The sequence below is a fragment of the Sinocyclocheilus anshuiensis genome, unplaced genomic scaffold, assembly GCF_001515605.1.
Source record: "Sinocyclocheilus anshuiensis isolate Anshui unplaced genomic scaffold, SAMN03320099.WGS_v1.1 scaffold63, whole genome shotgun sequence".
Lineage (NCBI taxonomy): Eukaryota > Metazoa > Chordata > Actinopteri > Cypriniformes > Cyprinidae > Sinocyclocheilus > Sinocyclocheilus anshuiensis.
Window position 1 is genome coordinate 4,365,583 of NW_015552625.1, and position 22,446 is coordinate 4,388,028.

At 35.9% G+C, this 22,446-nt stretch overlaps 1 long non-coding RNA gene across 1 annotated transcript in view; it reads left to right on the forward strand.

Moving 5' to 3' along the window:
• The first annotated feature begins 4,313 nt into the window (after positions 1 to 4,313).
• LOC107666418 (uncharacterized) overlaps positions 4,314 to 22,446 on the forward strand; it is a 39,202-nt gene continuing 21,069 nt past the window's right edge. Inside the window, exon 1 of the long non-coding RNA XR_001631660.1 lies at positions 4,314 to 4,350. This is a non-coding gene — a long non-coding RNA (uncharacterized LOC107666418). The remainder of the gene's footprint in view (positions 4,351 to 22,446) is intronic.

Genomic DNA, 22,446 nt, shown 5'->3' on the forward strand with positions numbered 1-22,446 from the left:
TATAATATTTAATGTTGGGTAATTTGTTTATCTCATGACTATTTCCAGATGTTTTTGCTTGTCCTCTTGATTCTGGTGAAATGGCAAAGAATACAAAGGAGTTTATTTTCCTTGGAGTACTATATGACAGAAGTAAGGACCGTGTTCAAATATCGAAATCGGTACAAGACAGTTCAAGGGAATGAAAGTCTCTATTTAAGCAAATTTTCATAAACACAAAGAACAAGCAAGGCAACAGCCCACAGAGCTATCATTTCATTAAATATAATTTCAGCGCTCGCTCTGGGCAAAGTGGATGATGCACAGACGAATTATAAACTGTAATGTGAGATATTGATCTCTGATTGTTTTTCACACGAGTCGAATCTATTTGGTGTGTGAGACTATGTCAACACTCTTTAAGTTCAGTGTAGAGCACAATAGTACTATATGTCAGAGCTTTATTCAGGAGCCCATAATTTCCTGCATTTCCCTTGGTACTTCGCTGGAGACACAGCTGGCCTAGTCTGACGTGCATCTCAGCCATTGTTTCTGCAAGGGATCAGCTCCAAGCTGAACTCACATCCTGCCTGCGAAGGAAGCTAAAGGGACAACACAAGAATGTGCGCACATAAGACTTTTTTTTCAGAGCAGGAGAGTTTAATGAAGCCTAATGAAGATGTATTTCAGTGCAAAGTGGGTTTGACTGTTCTGTTAAGGGACATGGCTGTTAGCATTCCTTTAAAGCAACAGATTCCCAAAGTTGGCTCAGAATTGGTTTGGATTTTGCCATACACAGTATTGTACATGGAATTGATTTAAAAATCTGATCAATGCTGTATGACCCATAACTTCTTATATCTGGTCCAAATTTGTGAGACAAACAATGACAAAACACGATGCATCAGAAGGCCACTGTTTTGCTCTCAATATAATTTAGATCATGCAAAATGCAAGTAACCCCCAGGAGTTCAGTGGTCTACACACTTTTGAACAAGAGTTCAAAATGAGCATGTTTCATCCATGGCTTCCATTGCAAACAAGGGCTGAATTTTGGCAGCGGCCACTGTGCTTTGCTGATACGCAGCTGTTAATTGTCCTATAAGGGACCTGGTGAAATCTGCGTACTGTGTGGTAAGTAGGTGTGCGGTCCTGCTTCTTGCGATAGTACAGGCCTCCTTCCTTAAGCCTGAATAGCACTTCTTGGCACACGTGGGATCAGGTATAATGATGTCTTTGGCTGCCGGTACACTGTAAATGAACTCAAAGCGATTGTGTTTATGAGCGATCGGGCTGCTTGGGGACAGATCAGAAGCAGGCCTGTAGCTTAAGCTAGAGTTACGTTATATATTTAGTCAACTGATCTCATATTTTCAACTAAAATTATGTGGAATGGAATGTCAAAACCGACCAAGCAGTGAAGGATCCAACTGAAGAATTGATCCTAGTGATGATAAAAACTGGAGGACCTCTGAGGAATTTTGCAGGCTTAAAATATAAAGTGCAGCATATCTGAGTATGTCAAGATTTGTGTAATGAGGGAAATTCCATATGGTAATTCTGTACACATGTAGCTTTGTAGAATACGCTGTCATTTTCCAGATCTGGCCATTGCTATTTTTCTTCTTTCTGAGAGGTATATTTTTCCTAAAATAACAAGTGAGAGCAGCAGATTTGAGTCTTATTTCTAATAGTCCAGATTAATGTTTTGCGGACCCTCGTGAAGAAACTGTGGCATTTACAAAAAGCGTGCGAGCTGGAGAGAGAGGTGGAGTGAAAAAAGTGAGAGTGAGAAAGGAAAAAGACAAAAAAGAATCGGAAAGAGAGAGGGGCGGTTTTTGTCATCATATCTCCAAAGCCTCAGTTCTGCATTAGACTCATGGAAAACTACTTAGAACTCCAGACGTGCTAGTCTTGCCAGAATCAGCTTCCATTCCAAAAGGAATTAATATTAATATTAGAGAGAGTCGACCCTGACATGTGCAATTTAGGCCAGAACCCGTATAAATCTATCCCAGAAGCCCTCGCTTCCGGTCGGCCGAGCCCTGGAAAGCTGGAACTTAGAGAGCTGAGCGTCTGAAATATCCATCGGCCAATTATCTCCCTTGCCCTGCTCAGGCTCAGAGCTCCATAAAAAACTCGTCTGAGATGGACTCTGAGGCATTTCTGTTCCTCTTGTGGATAGGTCTCTGTGCCTCGTATCCCCTCTGACAAGCACTTAAATGTGAAGGACAAAAAGAATTCTGCAGTTCATCTATCACCTGTTACAGATTTGGGCTGTAGCTGAGAATAAATAGTGTAGTGTTACCCACAGCTAGAAAGAGATCCGTGAAGTATATTACTGAAACGTTCCTAATGTCGGCCTACAAGTGGTTCAGCGTTTGCAAATCTGGTTAGACACACATATACTGTATGTATTTATATATTTGAATTTAATTGAATTGAACTCAACTTTCAACTTTGAACTCAAAGTTTCTAATTTTTTAAAATGTAAAAATCATAAAAAGAATTAAATAAGAATATATATACTGTGTGTGTATATATATATATATACTGTATATATATATATATATATATATATATAAAAAAATTGGTGACATTTTAAACAAGCCTATAAAACCTTCAAACTTCAAGCCTTTTCAAACTTCTTTTTAAGCTTTTAGACAAACTTTTGTCAAGCCATCATTTCAACCTTGTCTTGACCATTTTCTTATTAAAAATTACACACATTGCTTTGAATTTCAGTAAATTTTTATTGTACTTCCTTAAAAGTCCAAAATTCTAATTCAGTTCAAATTCATGAACTGATTCTCAACTGCATTCTCAATTTCATGAATTTAGCCATTATTTGCTTTAATGTATCCTTAAATCCTTCAAGACTTTGCACAGTTAGCAACTTGTCCTTTATGATACTATGCTAGAAAAGTTGAAACGTATATTATTTCTGTGCAATGGGTGGTTAGTAAGTAATGCGCTGTAGACTCAATGAATCGCTTATTGTAGACTCCCATGAGAGATCTTAGAAATGGAACATCTAGCTGTTGGAATTACAGTTAAATGATCCATTTCCACCAGAGTGTTATGAGAATGTGATTTTCATTTCCAGCTTTATCGAACTTAATAGATAATTTTCTGAACTTAATACTACATCTACAAAATGACTTGACTGAGCCACCAATGTTAGTAATTCCTGAGCTCGGTCAGGACCCTACTGTTCTCGGGCCTGGTTCCACAGCCTCTCAGCAGGTTCAGTGTGTAGCCAATGCTAATATTCTCTGCACCTGTGTAATATGTGCTAGATTTCTGACTGCTTAAGTTAGCCGTGTCTCTCATGCTAGCTGTTTTCATCTTGCTGTTCATTTATTTCTCTTTGCCTCTGGCATGCAACCGCCTGTGATGGAGAGAAATTGAGGGTGTTAATGTTTTTTTTCTTTTGTGCAGCAGAACTGGCTGGCAGGGAGGAGAGTTGTCCGCCTTAAAAGTCAAAATGACTAAGTATGACAAAGTGAATCAAGTGAGCTAATATTTTAACTTTTTTGAGCCATGATGGATTGAGTGTCCAACACTGAGAAATATCTTCATAATATTTACTCAAATACTCCAGGAAATGAATGCCTCCAAATGGCAGTTTCAATTTACACCCTCTAAAAACTTTCCTTTGCTCCCACACGCTCTTCCCTTTACATCATGTTTTCTTTATATCGTTGTACTTTCTATATAAAAGGAAATGCTAGATTGCGGGATTGTGCTGATACTTACCCAAGTGCCAAAGCAAAGTATAGTTGACATATAGTTGAGTATAGATGGTGGAGAACCACATACGGTTGAGTGTCAACATAACAACATAACATAACATATAACATAACATACATAACATAACATAACATAACATAACATAACATAACAACATAGCATAACATAACATATAACATAACATGTAACATATAACATAACATATAACATATAACATATAACATAACATAAAACATAACAACATAACATATAATATAATGTTTTTTGCTAAAAACACTGTCATGGTATTGAATGGCTGTTTTTTTTTGTTTTGTTTTATCTATGTATATTGTAACAGTCCCTATTGAAATAAACCATAAATAAATGTATTTTCCAATACAGTACAATTGCATAATGTAGTTTATCCTGAGTATATAAAAGCAATTGCTAAAGCATTATTGAATTACTGAATTTTGTATTTTTTGGTAAATGAAATAATTTAATCAACATTCAGTTTATTTTTTATTAGCAAAGAAGTACAATTCTCTGCACCCCCACCATAAAAATGTATCATTCCATTAAAACTGGTGACACCCAGGAAATGACATCATTGGGACACTTTCAACAGCATGGCAGGAAGTAAGTACTCTCAATCTGTTTTCGTTTTCATTTAAGTTGTGAAGCAATGTGTTGACTGCATATGGCTTGATCGTTTAATTATTGGAAGAAAAAATGATAGAAATATAATACCAAACTAACATGTGAGCCAAATTAATGCCACCTTGATAACTTATTGTAACCCTGTTACCCATTGTTCCATGTTTTTCTAAATGTTATTATATTTTGCCAAAGAATTCATTAACATGTTTTATTTAATGGTCATGTTTATTTACTGTTTATTTTGATAAATAATTAGATAACACAACTGTTTTAAATTAGACATACTATATTTTGGTAACAGGATTGTAAAAGCATCCTAAAATAAAATAAAATGGCTTATTTCGACCTCTTCAGATGGACAAACAACATTTCAGTATCATTATATGGCCTCACCTCATAAATAATATAATAGTATATTAATTTACTTAAGGAATTAGTGTATCACTAAAAAACAGTATTTTGTGTTTAAAAAAAAAAATAAAAAAACTTTTTAAAAAGGTATTTCTTTATGAGACATGTCATAAACCAGGCAAATGTAAAAAAAAAAACTGCAGTATGGCATTGTGCTGTGTACTGTGTGCTATTATTGAGTTTTAGTCGAAAACACTGTTGTTTTGCATTGTGCTGTGTACTATGAGCTTGAGTACAGTTTGTAGTGATCCTTGTTTAGGCTCAGGGCAGAGGAACGGATCTGAGCAGAAATGAAGTGGTTTAACTGAACGTGTAACCTTGAGAGTCCGGGTAGAATTACAGGTGTACTTCCTTTCCCAGGCTCAGAAGTAAATCTTTGTGGCCGAAGAGAGATGCTATTGCCATACACACATTCACACACAATGAGTCAGGCAGGTGAGCGAGTGGGTCTTGAGATTTGGCGCGAATGAGGGAGAAAGAAAGAGAAGTGAAACCAGAGGCGCCTTGCTGAGGAGCTCACCTGGGGATGGAGCGGCGTTCAGACTTATTCAGGTGTGAGGAGGGGTGTGTTGCCTCACCCTCACATACACACACACAGACACATGATACTTCCTCTGGTCCCACATCCCAGCATGCCTCATTTCACATGAACACCATCTTGCCAAAACATCAATGCAATAATTAGCTCTACTCAGATGCATGTATTTATAGTTAAAGATATTATTTGGCATGCTCTTAAAGGGATAGTTCACCCAAAAATGAAAAAATGCTGTCATCAATTACTCAGCCTTGTATGACATTCTTTCTTTTCTGCAACAGTATTGTAGGTATTTTGAAATTCCTTTTAGATAGTCTGGCATAACTAGCTTTATAAAAATGTAATTTTTGACATTATAAAAAAGTTTTATTTTAGATTTATTTTGAATGGAACTCTCTGAATGTATTTGATAAAAAATACAATAGAAACAGTTATATTGTGGAATTCTATTACATTTTAATATATATATATATATAATATAAATAAATGATATTCATAAATATTTAAATTGTAATATTGGACATTATTTGTTTTTACTGTATTTTTGGTAAGCAAGGCTTCTTTCAAAAGAAATCATAATTATTCCAAACTTTTATGTAACTGACTCTCAGTGTCGGTAATTGCTTTAATATATCTTATCTCTTATTCTGAGATCACAAAACATTTTTAAACTTTAGCACATATTCAGGTATCTTTTTTATTCGTATTATTTGCATAAAAAGCACATGATAATGCTTTATACACATGCTCCACCAAGCCAAACCCTTTGTGACCATCTTCTGGCTGCTGTTTGCAGTCTTTATGTGGATTGATTTCAGCAGCAACGTGATTATCCTCATCACTTTAGCGTCCACAGCCTCTGCGAGGCAGCCTCTCGTTTCTCAGCGCTGCAACCCTACACCAATATAGCTAGAGTTTATTTCGCCCGTTTATTTTTACTAGCAAATCTCTTCCTTCTCCATTCCTCCCACTCGGTAGCCTTCCATTGTTGGAGAGAATGAGAGTTTGCTAAATATGTGCTCTGTTGGAAAAGTATTCTGGTTTCCCTTTCTCTCAAACTCTAGTTTTCATCCTTGCCAAACATGCTGCCATTAAAACACAGCAAGACGTTTTATCATATTGAATTATTTTAAATGATTGTGTAAAGTACATTATTTGAGTGATAGTAGTGTTTTAAGTTGCTGTCTTCTTGGTTCATATTACACAGTTGGCCTGTATCAGTTATAGACTTTATATGAAGACTCCAATCGCAGCCTTTTTTAAAAATAAATAAAAATAAATTATCCTTCACTGTGTGAAGTGTTCGTAACATTTAATTGATATTTTTTTCCTGATAAATGGTGATCTGGTGGAATCTGTGGATTTTTATTACATTTTCTGCAAAATTTGGTCAAATGGATTGAAATTGTAATTTAATTAAATTACATTTTTAATTTAATTAAAAGTTTGGAGTTAGTAAGATTTTTAAAATAAATTATTTTATTCATCAAGGATTCATTCTTTTGATCAAAAGTAACGGTAAAGCCAATGTATAATGTTACAAATATTTTTATTTCAAATAAAAAAAAAATCAAATAAATGGCATATTTATATGTATTTATAGTTAAAGATATTATTTGGCATGCTCTTAAAGGGATAGTTCACCCAAAAATGAAAATGCTGTCATCAATTACTCAGCCTTGTATGACATTCTTTCTTTTCTGCAACACTAAAGTAGGTATTTTGAAATTCCTTTTAGATAGTCTGGCATAACTAGCTTTATAAAAATGTAATTTTTGACATAATAAAAAAAGTTTTATTTTAGATTTATTTTGAATGGAACTCTCTGAATGTATTTGATCAAAAATACAATAGAAACAGTTATATTGTGGAATTCTATTACATTTTAATATATATATAATTCTTTTATATATTTGCATTCTTTTGACCTCTCTATTAATCAAATCCACAAAAATATTAATAAGTAAGGTCTACTGAAAATTCAGCTTTGCCAACACAGAAATAAATTACATTTTAAAATGTATTAAAATAGAAAATATATTTAAATTGTAATAATATTTCATGTGTGTGTGTGTGTGTGTGAAATATTTATTTAAAAAATTAAATCCATTCCACATAATTAAATCGATTTTTTCCTTCAAAAATCAAACCAAGGAATCAAATCTCTGCAGTTTCCAGTGCCGTGTTCTAGTGTTTGAGCTACAGAAATGCCTTTACAATACTATTATGCCAATTTTTCACCTGTATAAAGATGTTTGGTTGGCCAGAGCTGATGTGTTGGATTTAGTGTTGAATTCAATTCCACATTTGACATTAGTATTATAGATAATCTTTAGCAAAAGCAAGATACATGTGCTTACCATTGACTATACATATAGAGCAATTTCTTAAAGATGCGGTCTCACTTGTTTGGAGTTTGGAGTCCAATTCTCAATGTTAATTAACTACAACTTTTGCCTCAGTAAACTCCTAATTTGCTCCTAACTATTAATAGTTAATAAGGTAGTTGTTAAATTTAGGTATGGAATAAGGGATCTAATATATATTCATGCAGAATAAGACATTAATATGTGCATTATAAGTACTAATAAACAGCCAATATCCTAGTATTATGCATACTATTAAGCAACTAGTTAAAAGTGAGAAGTGGTCCCTAAACTAAAGCGTTACTGAAGATGCATATGTCAGTGCTTTGCTTGGTAACCAGCAGAGGGAGATCAGTCTCTGGGGAGTTCAACAATAGCACCGAAAACACTGTATGTGCTAAAGCGAGACCTGTCATTCAAAGGTCACTTGTTCTTCATTGAACAAGAGGTCTTTGAGAAAATAAGTTGTAAAAACAGGTTGCTGGAGGACAGCGCTAACATGTTTGGCAACTCGATGTCCTGTTGGGCACCTGAAAGACGGCATGAGAGAGGTGTGATGCCTCCTGTGTAAGAGTGTGTTCAGACTTGACTGTTCTGGCAGCTTCTCTCTTCGGCTTGGATGAACTCTTGCTGACATTAGTCGGAGTGTAACGTCTACTATGACTACATCCATATTCACACACACACACACACACACAGGGTGACCGGCTGAACGCAGGTGAGAGGAAAGCCTGAAGGTGTGAAGGTTGACAGTTTTGCGTAAAGTTGCAACAAGAAGCAACAAATTTTACTAAGACAAACCCAGTAAAGCCAGCAAGACCTGTTAGACCTAACTGTCACTGTTCAGAAACAAGGACATGAGACAGTATGTTTCTTTTGTGTCAAACCAAATCGTTTAGAGACGCATGTACGTCTGGAAACGCATATTTGTACAATGAAGGTACTGTATATGTGTGTGTACATGCTCTTCTCGGGTTTCCCAGTCAAATTATTCAAACCCGATGTCTGTTTCATAGCAAGTGACAATGTCTACACCAGATGAATAATAATGCCTTTGTCTGGCTTGTATCTGAGTGTTCAAATATGTCTTGGCATAAATGATTGGCATATTAAATGTTTTCGTTGAACGTGCACAATGGCAATGTAATGTTTTGAATGCAGAAAAAAATGGCTTATCAAATTACCTTGCCATATCTCTACAGAATTTTCACTCGGGATTAGAAGCACTTGAGGATCTCAGAGTTTAAAGAGGCTATGAGAGCTTTTAGGCTTCCGATTTAAGGGTGCTGACAGGCCGTGTGTTGGAGTGACGGCGAGTAGTTAATGACTACCTGTTCAGGTGAGAACAGCACCTAGTGTGAAACCAGTCTGAAGACTCTGTCACTGACAAGGGAGGATGGGCAGAGGCTGATAGGCCAGAACTTCCCCTGGAAGACAAGGTAAACAGCAGGGTTAGAATGACAGCAGAGGAATGCCAAAAATCCACTTTAATGGATCCCTTAGTGTTCCGCAGGGCAGGTCAGCGAGTGAGAATAGAGAGGTAAAAGTGACAGGCTGAGCTTTTGGAAGAGCTGTACAGATGAAAGGGAGGATTGAGGGGTGTGATGAGAGACTGGCGGCCTGTCAAACGAATCTACAGACATATAGGTGGGAAAGGAGGGACCCGCTGGATATACCAGAGACAGGACTCTCTGCACAGTTACTTATTGTTCAAAGGGAAACGGCTTTCAGTAGACCTTTCGCACACAGTCATGCTCGCTTTGTGCTGCTGACAGATTTATCTTGGAGGACGTTAGCGAAAGGCTTAAGCTTTTGAACTCTGCTGTTGCGCCAAAAATATTACTCAACTGTGGCATTACATCATTAGGACTTTGTATTTTTAGGTGGTTGCAATGACTATGTTGGCAACTTATTTAGGAACATATTACAAAAAACAGTGTGCTTGAATTTAGCATGAACTTGCTTATATTTTTACTTATTATGTAAAGACTTAATGTGATTTAAATTTGGCACGAGGATAACGGCCTTATTCTGTGATTTACTATAAACATTTCAGTTGTAATTTCTGTGTAATTCTGATAGACTGAAAGACTTGTTGAAATGCAGTTTAAGGTGATTCATACATTCATGAGTTAAACTACGCTCAAATCTTTGAATTCTTGGTTCTAATCCAAACAAATCTGCTATCGGTAAAATGTAATTGCATTTGTTGACAATTGTGCCTGACCGCCACAGCATATCCCGTGTTAATGGGGTGTTAATGGGTTTATTTATTGCTAGGATAATACTTGTGGACTTTTTGTGACAAAGTGGAACTATTACCTACTAATTCTTAAATTACATAGATAATAGAGCAAGACTTATATTTGAGGGGTTTACAGAGTAATTGGTGTAACTGGTTTGGGTTTCTCTGGCCTTTGACCTTTGCCCGCAGAGGCTACTAAGATGCACCTGCAAGTGTGTGTCACGACCCATGTAACCTCAGGCACATAGGCCTCCCTTCAACAAGCGAATACTGGTCAAGACAGCAGACGGATACTAAAACAAAAATATAGTTTAATGATTTTCTCATTCCTCTGTCTATAAGGCCATACAATCAAAGCAAAATCAGGTTTAAGAGTGTTTTAAAGGTATAGTCGACTCAAAAATAGAAATGCTGTCATCATTTACTCTCCGGCTCTGATGTCATTGTAAATAAAGTTTTTTCTTCCAAAAAAAAAAAATAAAGAAGATGTTTAAAAGAATGTTAATGCTGCTCACTTTCAGTGAAAGTTAATGGTAGCCAATGGAGTCCATGCAACTCATGCATTTTATTCAGAGTCCTCTAAATCCATATGATAGATTTGTGCTAGTAACAGAATAAAATTTGCTAAAAATGTGTTAGTCTCTCCAAAACGTTGCTACTCTCACCTTAAAAGCCTCTCATTTGAAAATTGTGGTCACCATTGACTTTCATAGTATGGGAAACAGTAATACATGCTATAATTCTGACATTCTGCTTTATATAATGTTTTAAAATGACATAAATATGAGGAAATTATTGCAGATAACTATTCCTTACATTTAAAAAGCATAAAGCATGACCCAAAGGATGCATTATCGTTTGGAAAACCAGCCAGAGACATAATAGTGAAAATGGCTTGGTGAATGAGCAGGTGAGGAGGTTATTTTCTGAGAGGTGGTATTTATGGTGTGAGTGTTTGTGTGATGGATGAGGGGGGGATGTAAAGAGAGAGTGTGTGAGAGGTATTAGTTGATATTTCCATGTGTGTGAGTGTTTGTGTGAGTATGGAGTGAAAGAGAGAGAAGCGAGATGTGGAAGTTGATGTTCCTTTCCCTCAGGGATGTGACATCCCTGCAGAGGAACAAAACCAGCACGGTATTAGTAACAGGATACACCGCTAGCGCAAACTGGAAACGTGTACCTCCTTATCTAGAGGGCAAGTGAGTCGCTTTGTATCGTTTTCCCATACATACCTGTTCCACCCGATAAGGTCCTGTTTGTGTCTGTGAGCTCTCAATTTACAAAAAAATTCCCCAACGATCAACCAGCGCACAAGGAAACAATATGACTTTCAGACTTCTACAGATCCAGAGTGAGCAAAAGGGCTGGCAAAATCACTCTGGACCCCTCACATCCAGCACACTCCCTCTTTGAACTGTTGCCATCTGGTTGACGCTACAGAGCACATACCTGGCAATAAAGCTCATTCTGATTCTGATAATAACAACTCTTTCAATCAATATAATTGAAGTTGTTATCAATACCAGCTAATTGCTACTTTAATAATGATTGTACAACTAATACAATTAAATGACACCTTAAATGTACAATAGTTCTTCAGATTTCTGACAGTTTGTTAACTAGTGTTTCTTGACATATAGCAGGTTTAACCTGACAGTCAGCTGTGTGTGGGCATTACCTTGTCTGTCTACGTGTTTATCAAGGCTGTCATTGTTTCATTGCTTGAATTTCCTGAGAACATCTTATTTCTGTTGCGTTTCTGTGTGTTCAGTTGCAATGTCTTGATTTCCAGTTTTGTGTGCATGTTTGTACTGCAAATAAGCTATTTGTATATTGTAATTTGACCTTTTTTCACGGACGAATGGGTCTGTGATGTATAAGTAGAAAGGAAAAACCTTTTTACATTTTTTTTGTAAATTTCAGTACATGTGCTAGTTCTCTGTGTTAATTTTTTTCACCTTATACCATTTTCAAAAAGTTGGTGTAATCATTAAATAAAAAAGTAACGTTTTCCTTACACCCTGAATCATAATTTCAAAAAAGAAAAAAAAAAATCAAAATGTAAGAAATGTATTTTAATGCCTTAATTCATTATATTTATAAACAAATTATAATCTTTTTTTTTTTTTATAAATTATAATGTAATATTATAAGAGGCTTGATATAATTTCCTGTTTTTTAGTTTTTTTTCTGCTTTTTAGTTGCACCATGACTTTGCACCAAGCAGTGAAGCTGTTTTGTTAAAATATTTTTAAGTAACGGTACAATATTATACCAAAGTTCCTTGGCATATACATGCTCATCAGAGAAGTAATTGTATGTCTGAATATTTATTTATTTATTCAGACAAAAAAATGAGCATCATGTCATTGACCCTAATTCTGTGATATACTGAAATTATATCAGCTCAGGGTCTTTAACGTTAAGCTTAGGGTGGATGTTGCTATAGATTATGATAATAGCAACCAGACATTAGCAGGGAAAGTCTGTGGTGAGACACAAATTAAGACGCAATTGAGAGCTCTATTTGTTACCTTGCCTAAGGTTATACAGCTCAACATGACATCTCTGTTCATCCTTTCTCATCAGCTCTTTCTCTCTCGCTCACCGCCTTCGTCCGTTTCTGTTTCACACTGAGTTCCGAAGAGTTTCAGGTTGCGTGTTTTTCACCTTTTTCCCTGAAAAAGTAAGGCGATCTGATCCGGCTTTCACTTTTTTTCCCCCCAGAACAATTGCAGAAGGTCTGTGCAAGTGCAGACGGTGGAATGAGACAATGAAAGAGTTTAGGGCTCACAGCCTCATCTGTAAAATCTCCCTTCTCTGGAGGATGTCCATCTGCTTAGTATCTGGTTGCAGAATGTAGACACAAATTTAGTCAACTTTGAGTATTTCACTTAAAGTTAATGGTAAATGTGTGTTTGGACCAACCTACCCCTGAATTCAAGACCCGCTTCCTCTGAACCCAAGCCCTGGGGTACTTTTTGGTAATGACTTTGTTGCGGTTCAGTGTAATTTCAGTGCTTTGTCATGCATCATTCACAACTCTTCAGTTCGTCCGCGCCTGAGGATATCATGCATTCGTACATGCTTAGATTCAGTGGAAAGGGAGGTTTTGTTGTTTGTGTAGTGATTTTCATTGATGATAAGCTCCATGCTGTGGTTCTGTATGAAATGACTGGTACAGTGTAGCAGTGTTTATGTAAATAGAGATTAGATATATATCCCTCATCCAGACAAACATCCATAATGTTTGTCTCTTGACACACATGTCCAAGACTTTAGTCAGGATAGTGCCATGCACGTTTAATTTTTTGACAGGAATAAAAACGAGGCTTTGAGGGATAGATGTACGGTGCGATCACTGAATTTTACTGTTGTTTAACAACGTAGATTGTTCAACTGACGAAACATCTTTCAGAGAGTGAGAGAGAAAAAAAAACAACTTTCAGTAGACAAAAACTTCATGAAACAATTTTGAAAGTTTTGAGTTGTAAAAATGATGTGATCTTGTTTTCAACTGAATATGGTGTCTAACCTGACTAAGGTCTATAGAAGAATTCTGTTTGGTTCCTCAAATATTCTTTCAGTGAACAGAACCATTTTTTTTTTTTTATAAATATTTAAATCTAAAAAAACAAATTAAATCTAAAAAATCTACAATGAAATCTAAAAAATCTGAAGAACCTTTTCCACTATAAAGAATATAAATTCTTTATAGTGGAAAAGGTTTTTCAGATTTTTTCCCCCCATTAAATCTGTATATGTTTGTGTGTGTCTGTGCGCGTATACAAATATACATACAAACACACATCTTTCTTTCTTTTTCTTTCTTTCTTTCTTTCTTTCTTTCTTTCTTTCTTTCTTTCTTTCTATCTTTCTTTCTTTCTTTCTTTCTTTCTTTCTTTCTTTCTTTCTTTCTTTCTTTCTTTCTTTCTTTCTTTCTTTCTTTCTTTCTTTCTTTCTAAATTAAAATGGATTCATATGTATGAATCAAACAGATTAAGCAGCAGTTTTTTTGTAGGTAATATTTTACGTAAATACAAAACCCCTAAACTTAGGGTCCCACTTTATATTAGGTGGCCTTAACTACTATGTACTTACATTTAAATTAATAATTTAATACAATGCACTTATTGCGTACATACATGTTTTTACATTGTACTTATATTTTTAAAAATACCTGCATGTAAATAAATCTGTAATTAATTTCTGTAATTACATTTATAATTACACTGTTGACCCATCCATTTATACCTTAATCCTCCCTTAAACCTACCCATACCAACAAACCTGTCCCTAAACTTACCCGTATCCCACCTCAATAGCAGCAAAAGTGTTTTGTAATATAATATAAACACAATAAATACATTGTACTTATTTTTTGATGTAAGTACATAGTAGTTAAGGCCACCTAATATAAAGTGGGACCAAACTTAGTAACCATAATCTTTTTTTCTGCCGAAAAAAGCAGCTGTAGTTTGTCATTTGATTTTTTTTTAAACATTACATAAAAATAGAAAAGTCTTCGTCATCTTAAAATCAATTAGATTTTTCTGTCATTGCAAATCTGAACACTTAGCTCGTCCGACCTTTTTTTCCCTTTGAGAAACGTTGTCCATTTGATGAATGTTCAGTTGGCACAGAATGTTCTTTAAATCTGAGCACTTTTAAAGGGAGCGTGTCAACACGAGATTGATTTCTCTGCATTTGACTCCAGTCTGCTGTGTTTATATCCAGTACAGCCCATTCCCTACACAGTGGCTGTGGAACAAGGCATAGATTTGGATAGGCTAAATGGCAGTACTCTGTAAGTGAATGAAGCAGTGGTTTGCATCATGATAAAATATAAGACCCTTTTGGCCAGCTTGCAGGCAACATAGACAGACGGCCATGACTCATTGCTACTGGAGCCAACCTGTCTGCAAAAGTACTCAGAACCTGGATCCTGGGTCAGACGCCCCCCTCTACCTTCTCCTCTGTCCCCCAGCTGCTGGCCCTTGACAGGACCACAGGCGACCCCATACATGAGGGCGTTATATGGGCTGTTTGATAACCCAGTTTCATTTTGTGTGTGTGTGTGTGTGTGAGAAACGGAAAGTGGGTGTGAGAAAGATACCTGATGTAATTTGCTCCATAATCGCTTGTCTCCTGTATTCTCCTCCTTCACCTATGGTTTTATAACAAAGGTTTAAAGATTTTTAAAGCCCTTTCCCCTGGGCTCTTCAGTAGAAGAAGGGTGTTGGGTCACAAACCACCATGCAGTCGTTAGTAATGTTTCTATTTTAAACCACAGCTATAAACAACATGCATATTTTCTTACAGTGAAAACAAATAGACTAAGTTGCTGAGAAGTCTTTATCTATCAATAAACAGATAAACATTTTTTTTTTTTACTTTTAGCTGGAACTACTCCTGCAAGCAGTCGATGCTTTTTCCCTGGAAAGCAATTGGGAGCAGTCTTGTTTTATTAATCAGTCCCCAATCAAACTATTAGGAACCTGTTCCTCATCTAACAGTATCTCTGTCTGTTTAATTTGCCTAACCAAAGTAATTTAGGTGGAAAGCAATATCACATTCAGGGCAGTGTTTTATTTCACTATCCTGGGCAGTGTCTCCATTTCACCCGCTGAATTAACACTCATATGATGTTAATAAAATGAAACTTTATTCTGGTTTAATTTGGATGACTGTTGGATTTTAAACCATTGCTGTTGCAATTGACAAATGTGGCCAGCTTTTCATAATTGGACAAGAGAGAAAGGTCAGTAACAGACCAAGGCTAGTTGTCAAACTTTTTACACCAGAGAATATTTGTCAGGGTACATCAATTTCTGTATTGGCACATACAGTACCTTAAAGTCTTGGTTAAAGTCATGGCTAATTTGCCACTGAATATTTCCACTGTTATTGCCCAGAAAAAAAGCAGGGAATGTTGTCACACAATAAGGGGTAAGTTGTCACAATAAAATTTGCCATTAAGCAACCTTACCTAAAAAAAAATACACTTGTCCTATTCAACCTTTAAATTAAAATCCACTTTCACTTCTCCTTCAATATAGCAAATATATGATGATAATGGAATTGCAGTTTTGAGGACATAATTAAAAAAAAATATTCTAGGCTGTTTAAAAATAGTTGCTTGAATGCAACATATAAAGATTACTACAGAAAACACACATTTATATAATTATACTTTTGACTCAAAGTACAATACAGAATGTGGTGAATATTTACTCACTCACAAAAATACGAACTAAAAGAACTTATTTGTTTAAAAAAAAAGTTTTAAGCCAAAAAAAACTTAAACAGATCATAACATTTGAATTTATTTAAAACAAAAACCACATAATTGTTAACTATCATAATGATATGAGAGTCTTAAAAACATCTGAGAAGCTGCATCAGCTGTATACTTTCTGTTAATTAGCAGAGCTAATTAAGGATCCTAAAGGCGGTCGTCAAAATGTGGTTTCAGCCACTGAGTGCCAAAATCCCTTTTCTCCTCTCTCTTTACCCTGCATTAGAAATTCCAGCCTGGAAAATCTGAACATAATCCAAAAACATGAAAAGGAAATGAGTGTGAATGTGAGACGGTGAATAAGCAGGCTTTGTGTAGGTTTCCACAGGGTTCCACGTTGCCGTGTGGAGCAACTGGGGCCGGGCCATATGTGTCAGGAATAATTAAGGCTCCGTCTTTCAGTCCACTGCTTCTGTCTAACCTTCTGTAACAGAGCTGATAAAGCCATGCCTCTCCTGGTGTCCCTGATCCTGACCCTTGACCCCTACCTGACCTCTTACCTCAGCTATTCAATATCTAGCCAACCCTGAGACTTCTGTTGGTTTCTGACCTTATCTGGCACATAATCCTGATAAGCATCACTATTATGACAGCTTGATGATATAGATACCGCAGTACTTAGTAGAATATTTAAGCATACTGATGGTCAGAAATGCATTGTCTTACAATGAACTGACTCTAACTTCATATAATTAATTAATAAATACGTAATTAATAATTTGGGTTACTATATACTGTAGTTAAAGAACACTGTATATTTTTAAGAACTTGGCACAAGTTCATGTTTGTATTATATGGTTTTGAAAATGTTTTTCAAATATTTTTTTCAAGGGTTTCTTATTATTATTGAAAATGTTTTCTTGATTGATTGATTGACTCAAATATCATTGATTCATAAATACCCTTATTTTGGGGTAGTCAACCCACATTGCATTTTGCAGCCTGTCCTGAATTAGTGTTGTCTTGTCATAAAAATGTCAAATGATCTGATGTTTTCTGAGATTTATTGACTAAGATGCAGTCATTGTCTACTAGTTTTAAATGAGGCTTTTTTCTTCTTCATGATCATGAAGAAAAATATCAAAATGAATTCATTTTAATTCAGAAATACACTCATAATAGAAGAGGTATAGTCATAATATAGTCATAATCTGTATGAATTGGATTTGAATGTTTATTAATAAATTAATAGATAAGACAAAAACGAGTGTCAGTGTTATTGTAGTAACAGTGTGTATAGTTAATGTTAATTTTGAATTACATTCATATGTTTATTTTAATTTTAATAAAGTTTTTATATGTCTTTATAGTTTCTATTAAGTTTTAATTTCTTTAGTTCCTTGGCATTTCGCTAAAATAAAATATGTTTTCTTAGTTTATTTATTTACTGATTTTTTTGGGGGGGGGTTATTTTAAGTAATGATTTTCTTAATGATTTTATGTTTTTTTATGTGAACCAGATTTCTTTGGGGGGTTTTTCTTTGTTTTTTTATTACTAAATATACCAGTGTATGTTGATTTCAGAAGACTGACTTAGACATTAGATACTATATGTCTGTAACAGCCTCAGCACTGGCAAATATTTTGCTTATAAGTAACACGCTGATCATGTAGGTGACGGGAACTCGTCAACAGTACATTGCAGTGCACGCTCATTCCATGCAACCCGTCAGCGAGGATATTGCATCACTGAGTCCTGGAAAAATCATCAGCCTCCTGTCTCTGGGAATAGTGGGGGCTTCCCTCTCACTGGCAACAAGCAACCTGATCGGCAGGCATTATCACCTCATAATTACAGTCCTTTTGGACATATTAGCGTAGGCGCTGCGATCCGGTTTCAATGCGGAACTCAGTTCCCCAACACATTCCCCACCTCTCCCGTTTTTTACAGATGCCTTCTCAACAAACAAGCCTTGTATAAAAATATCACCCGGCAGTAATGGTTCTCCGTTGCAGTTGGTCAGAGTGTTAGGCATGTGATGCGATGCGGCCAATGGGGGAAGACGTGGGGTGAAGCGTGTTGGGTTACCTGAGTGGGGCACAATGATTTAGCATGGCGATGGTATTTATATCAGCAGTGAAAGTGTCATGGCGAGAAGGTCAGAGGCTTGAGTAAACACATGAGTCTGCCGTATCAGAGAGAAATCTGCTTGTTAAACGTGCGAGGCCTGTGTGAACACACATTTACACAGAGCACATATGCTCCTAGCGCTTGTGGTTTTGTCATATCAGGAGGCCTGTCTGACTCGATGAGATCACTCAACGAGAAATCGAGAGTTACATTTCCCCACTTCTTTATAGCACAATTTATGTCAATTGAAATTGAGTGGAACCAAAATCAAATGTACTGAGTCTGACTGAGGTGATAAAGTGCATATTTCCCCAGTGTAGTAATATGGTGGAGTTTCTTTCACACTTTCTCACACACATACACATACGTCTAACAAGTCACACATGCAAATCTCTGACCTGCAGAGTGGGAATAATATAAAAGCCATGAGAAATAGCAGGTTATCAGCGTGCTCTCTGGGGTTTGCATTTACTTTCCGTGTGCTTCCCTTGCGTATCAGTTTCAAATGACAACAGTGGTGTAATTGCACCATTCCAATGTGTGATAGATGAAACCCTTATGTCTTCCCTCGGTCATATGATGAGAAGAAAGAAAAACCTGTGTTTATTTTCTCCAGACAGCTATGTGCTGTCTCAAATGGAAACTATTACCTGAAGCCATGCTGGGCCAAACAAATATCTTTTAAAGCGGAATAATAAAACAAATTAACGTAGACTGTGAACAAAATATTTAAGCCCTAAACACTAGTTCTAAACTCTAGATTTATGTGGTGCTGGACTGAAAAACAGGCTTTTGATTCCAAAGCTGAGAAAGCATGAATCTCTGCAGTGAACAATAGCCTTCTTTTAAAAAGAATTGGTACAATCTATTTCCAAAGCAAGAGATTTATTGATGTTATTAACTATATTTTCAGGCATAAATCTTGAGTGAGTTTTCAAGCTTTAATGAGTTAACCGTTTCAAGTTCCCTCGCCCTCCTCCTCCAAGAACTCATATCATTCCATAGATGGCTTTCATATTTGTCGAGTTAAACGTGTCAATCCTCATTCAGGCTCTTGGACCCGAAGTAAATGTGGGCCTCCAGGACACCTGTGTGGACCATATCAAATGTGCCACTCAGTCTGACTAACACGCACGCACGCACGCACGCACGCACGCACGCACGCACACACACACACACACACACACACACTTTTTGAAACACTGATATTACATGTGTTCCTTATTCATAACAGGAAGATATTTCCTTTCCAGCTTTTGTCTACAATATAATGTGTGTGTGTCTGTATGTATTTATTATTAATTATATAATTAATATATAATTATTTATTATTATAATTTTTTTACTACTTTCATTTTTTCAATGAATAAAAGGACACTGATGATAAATATGTGTAAGTAGAGGAGATAATGAATGTATTCATTCATTTCAACTTGGTCATAATGTGCTTTTTAGTGTATGTGAGTCAAAATTTGCTAACTGGTAATAATGGAAAAACAGTTTTAAAAAGTGATTTTTCTTTATTATTTACATCAGGATCTGTGTTTGTATGAGTTTTAATAAAAGTTAGACAATAAAAACAACTTCAAAGCCACACCTTTCTTGATAAAAAATTAACTTGATGTTCAAAAGTCAACAATTTTGTAATAATTTTTGACAAGCCAAACATGTCAGTCTTTGAATAACATGTCATAATTATCCAAAAGTTAAACATAGTTCCCCCCTTACGCATGTTATCACATCTGTCAAAAACTAAAAACATTTAAATAACACTCTCACGGGCATAAATCACTTCACTGACTACTTGCCAGCTAGGAAATAAATAATTAATACCTTTAATATATTTAATAATTAATACTCAGGAAAACCAACTCTGCCGGATATTTTGACTGCATCATTGCTTTCTGAGCAGGAAAAAATAGCGACCTGAGTGGCTTCAACATGCTGTCTGTCAGAGACAATCCCTGCGTCCCAATGTGCATACTATCTATCCTAAATAACATGTGAGATGTGTCCCAAAGCACAGTATGTTGAAAAGACTATGCCAAAAGGCACCTTGATGGTCTATTAATTCCATTTTTGATCTGTGCACACTCTAATGACTACTATTGCCCACAACCCATTGCACTTTGGCGAAGGTTTCGGTTCACTACAAACACAAATAAAAAGTGTTTAAAAACTACAAACATGGTGGATGTGTGCAACTGGCGGTTAAAGGGATCATCGGATGCCCATTTTCCACAAGTTGATATGATTCTTTAGGGTCTTAATGAAAAGACTATAACATACTTTGCTGAAATTTTCTCAATGGTAGCGCAAAACAACACCCTTTTTACCTTGCCAAAAACAGCTCTTTTCAGAGCAAGCCATTTTAGTGCATGCCGCTTTAAATGCAAATGAGCTCTGCTGACCCCACCCCTCTCTTCCGAGCTGCTCTCTGAGAGACGGTAAACTTTAGCCACATTCATCGTGAAACTTACTAACTAGCACGTTATTAGGAAAGGCGATTTGCAAAGATTCATAAAAAAACCTTTCTGTAGGTGAGGCTGGATCACAAATGATTTGCGCGAACATAAACGCATTTAGGTAGATCGGGGGAGCATTCCCTTCAAAAACAAATGTAATCCTCTGCGTCTTCAGCGGCTCAGATGTCGGGAGTAAATGACGACTGCTATGTTCATTATTACATCCAACAACAAAACACCTCAATTGCTATGGAAATATTCTTGTCTACATCTGCTCCGGCATCGAAACAATGACGGACTGATGACAGCTCACTCAGGGCGGGTCTAAGGTAAAATGCCAGTCCAGTCTGTGCTGAAACGCCACTGTCAATCAACAATCGTGAGAGGGGCCTGGGTCTGTGTGACATCACACAGCCAAGAAGCTGAGAACAGCTTGATTTGAGAAAGGGGTAATGATTTTTGTAGATTAAAAAAAAACACTGGGTGGATTTTTATCATTTTAGAGTGGCTGTGTTCACACACTGCCAACACGCATTTCAGTTCAATCAACTTGTAAAAGTGCATGTCGCATCCGATGACCCCTTTAATTAGAGAGTTTTAGATAAAGGGTTTTGAGTTACTAATAATCAACATTTGACCTGGTAAAAATATTTATTTAATTTGCAACGACATTGTTTATAAACATACGTTTGGCCATTAACTTTTAAATACATCTCTATGCAAAAATATGAGTAGAGTTATCAGCATAAAGACCCACGTCTGGCAGATCAACATGCTACTACTTTTCTCTCCGATACAGTAGGAAGTTAAATTAAATAAAATAAGGAGTATGTTAACTGTGATTGACAGGCCAGTTTACAGTGACAGGATGCGCATCTGTTAAAGATGCAATTGTATGACATGATAGTATGTCCCAAAGCTTGTCTACTCTTCTATACACTCAAAAGTGTGTACTTTTTCTTCACAAAAGAGTACATACTTTAAGGGCATAGTATAAGCAGGTAAATTAGGATGCAGCAAATAACATATATGACACATGACACACTGAAACTGAATCAGAATAATCACAGAACTAAGTGATATATTTTACACTGCATGCTAAAGGGATTAAATGGCAATCCAATTGAAAAACCTCAACGGGTTAGTTAACATCGTTCAACGTGTTACTGACAGAAACAGGAAGTTGTACGTTATATTTTGACGTTTTTAAAAAGCACATTACAGTAGTCCAGTTCGACTCTCATATGCTGATGTGAAATATATTACTGAACTTGAAAGGTGATCTTCTCAGTCATTATCAAATTTTAATAAAAATGGTGTTTAATTTTCCAATAAATATATTTTACATGATTTGCTCTCCGTTAGCAGATTTTGACGCATGTGTAAAATTAGTTCTCAGTTTATGTGTCTTATCACCATAGGTATAGGTCATTAACTACAAACATGTTTCAACATTCAAAAAATTTATTTGGAATTTATTTTGTTTTATTTTTCGTGAGACATGTTGCATGAAAAGAATGTTCGTGATTTGTTTTGTAACATACAGTAAATAGTACTTGATTTGATATTTTGTCGAAGGCATTATCCATGCAAAAATAATTAAAATGCGCATGAATTGTGTGTGTAATTTTATAACAACTGTAAAAGGGTCTCTATTTTTCAGTGTGCAAAACGTAATTTG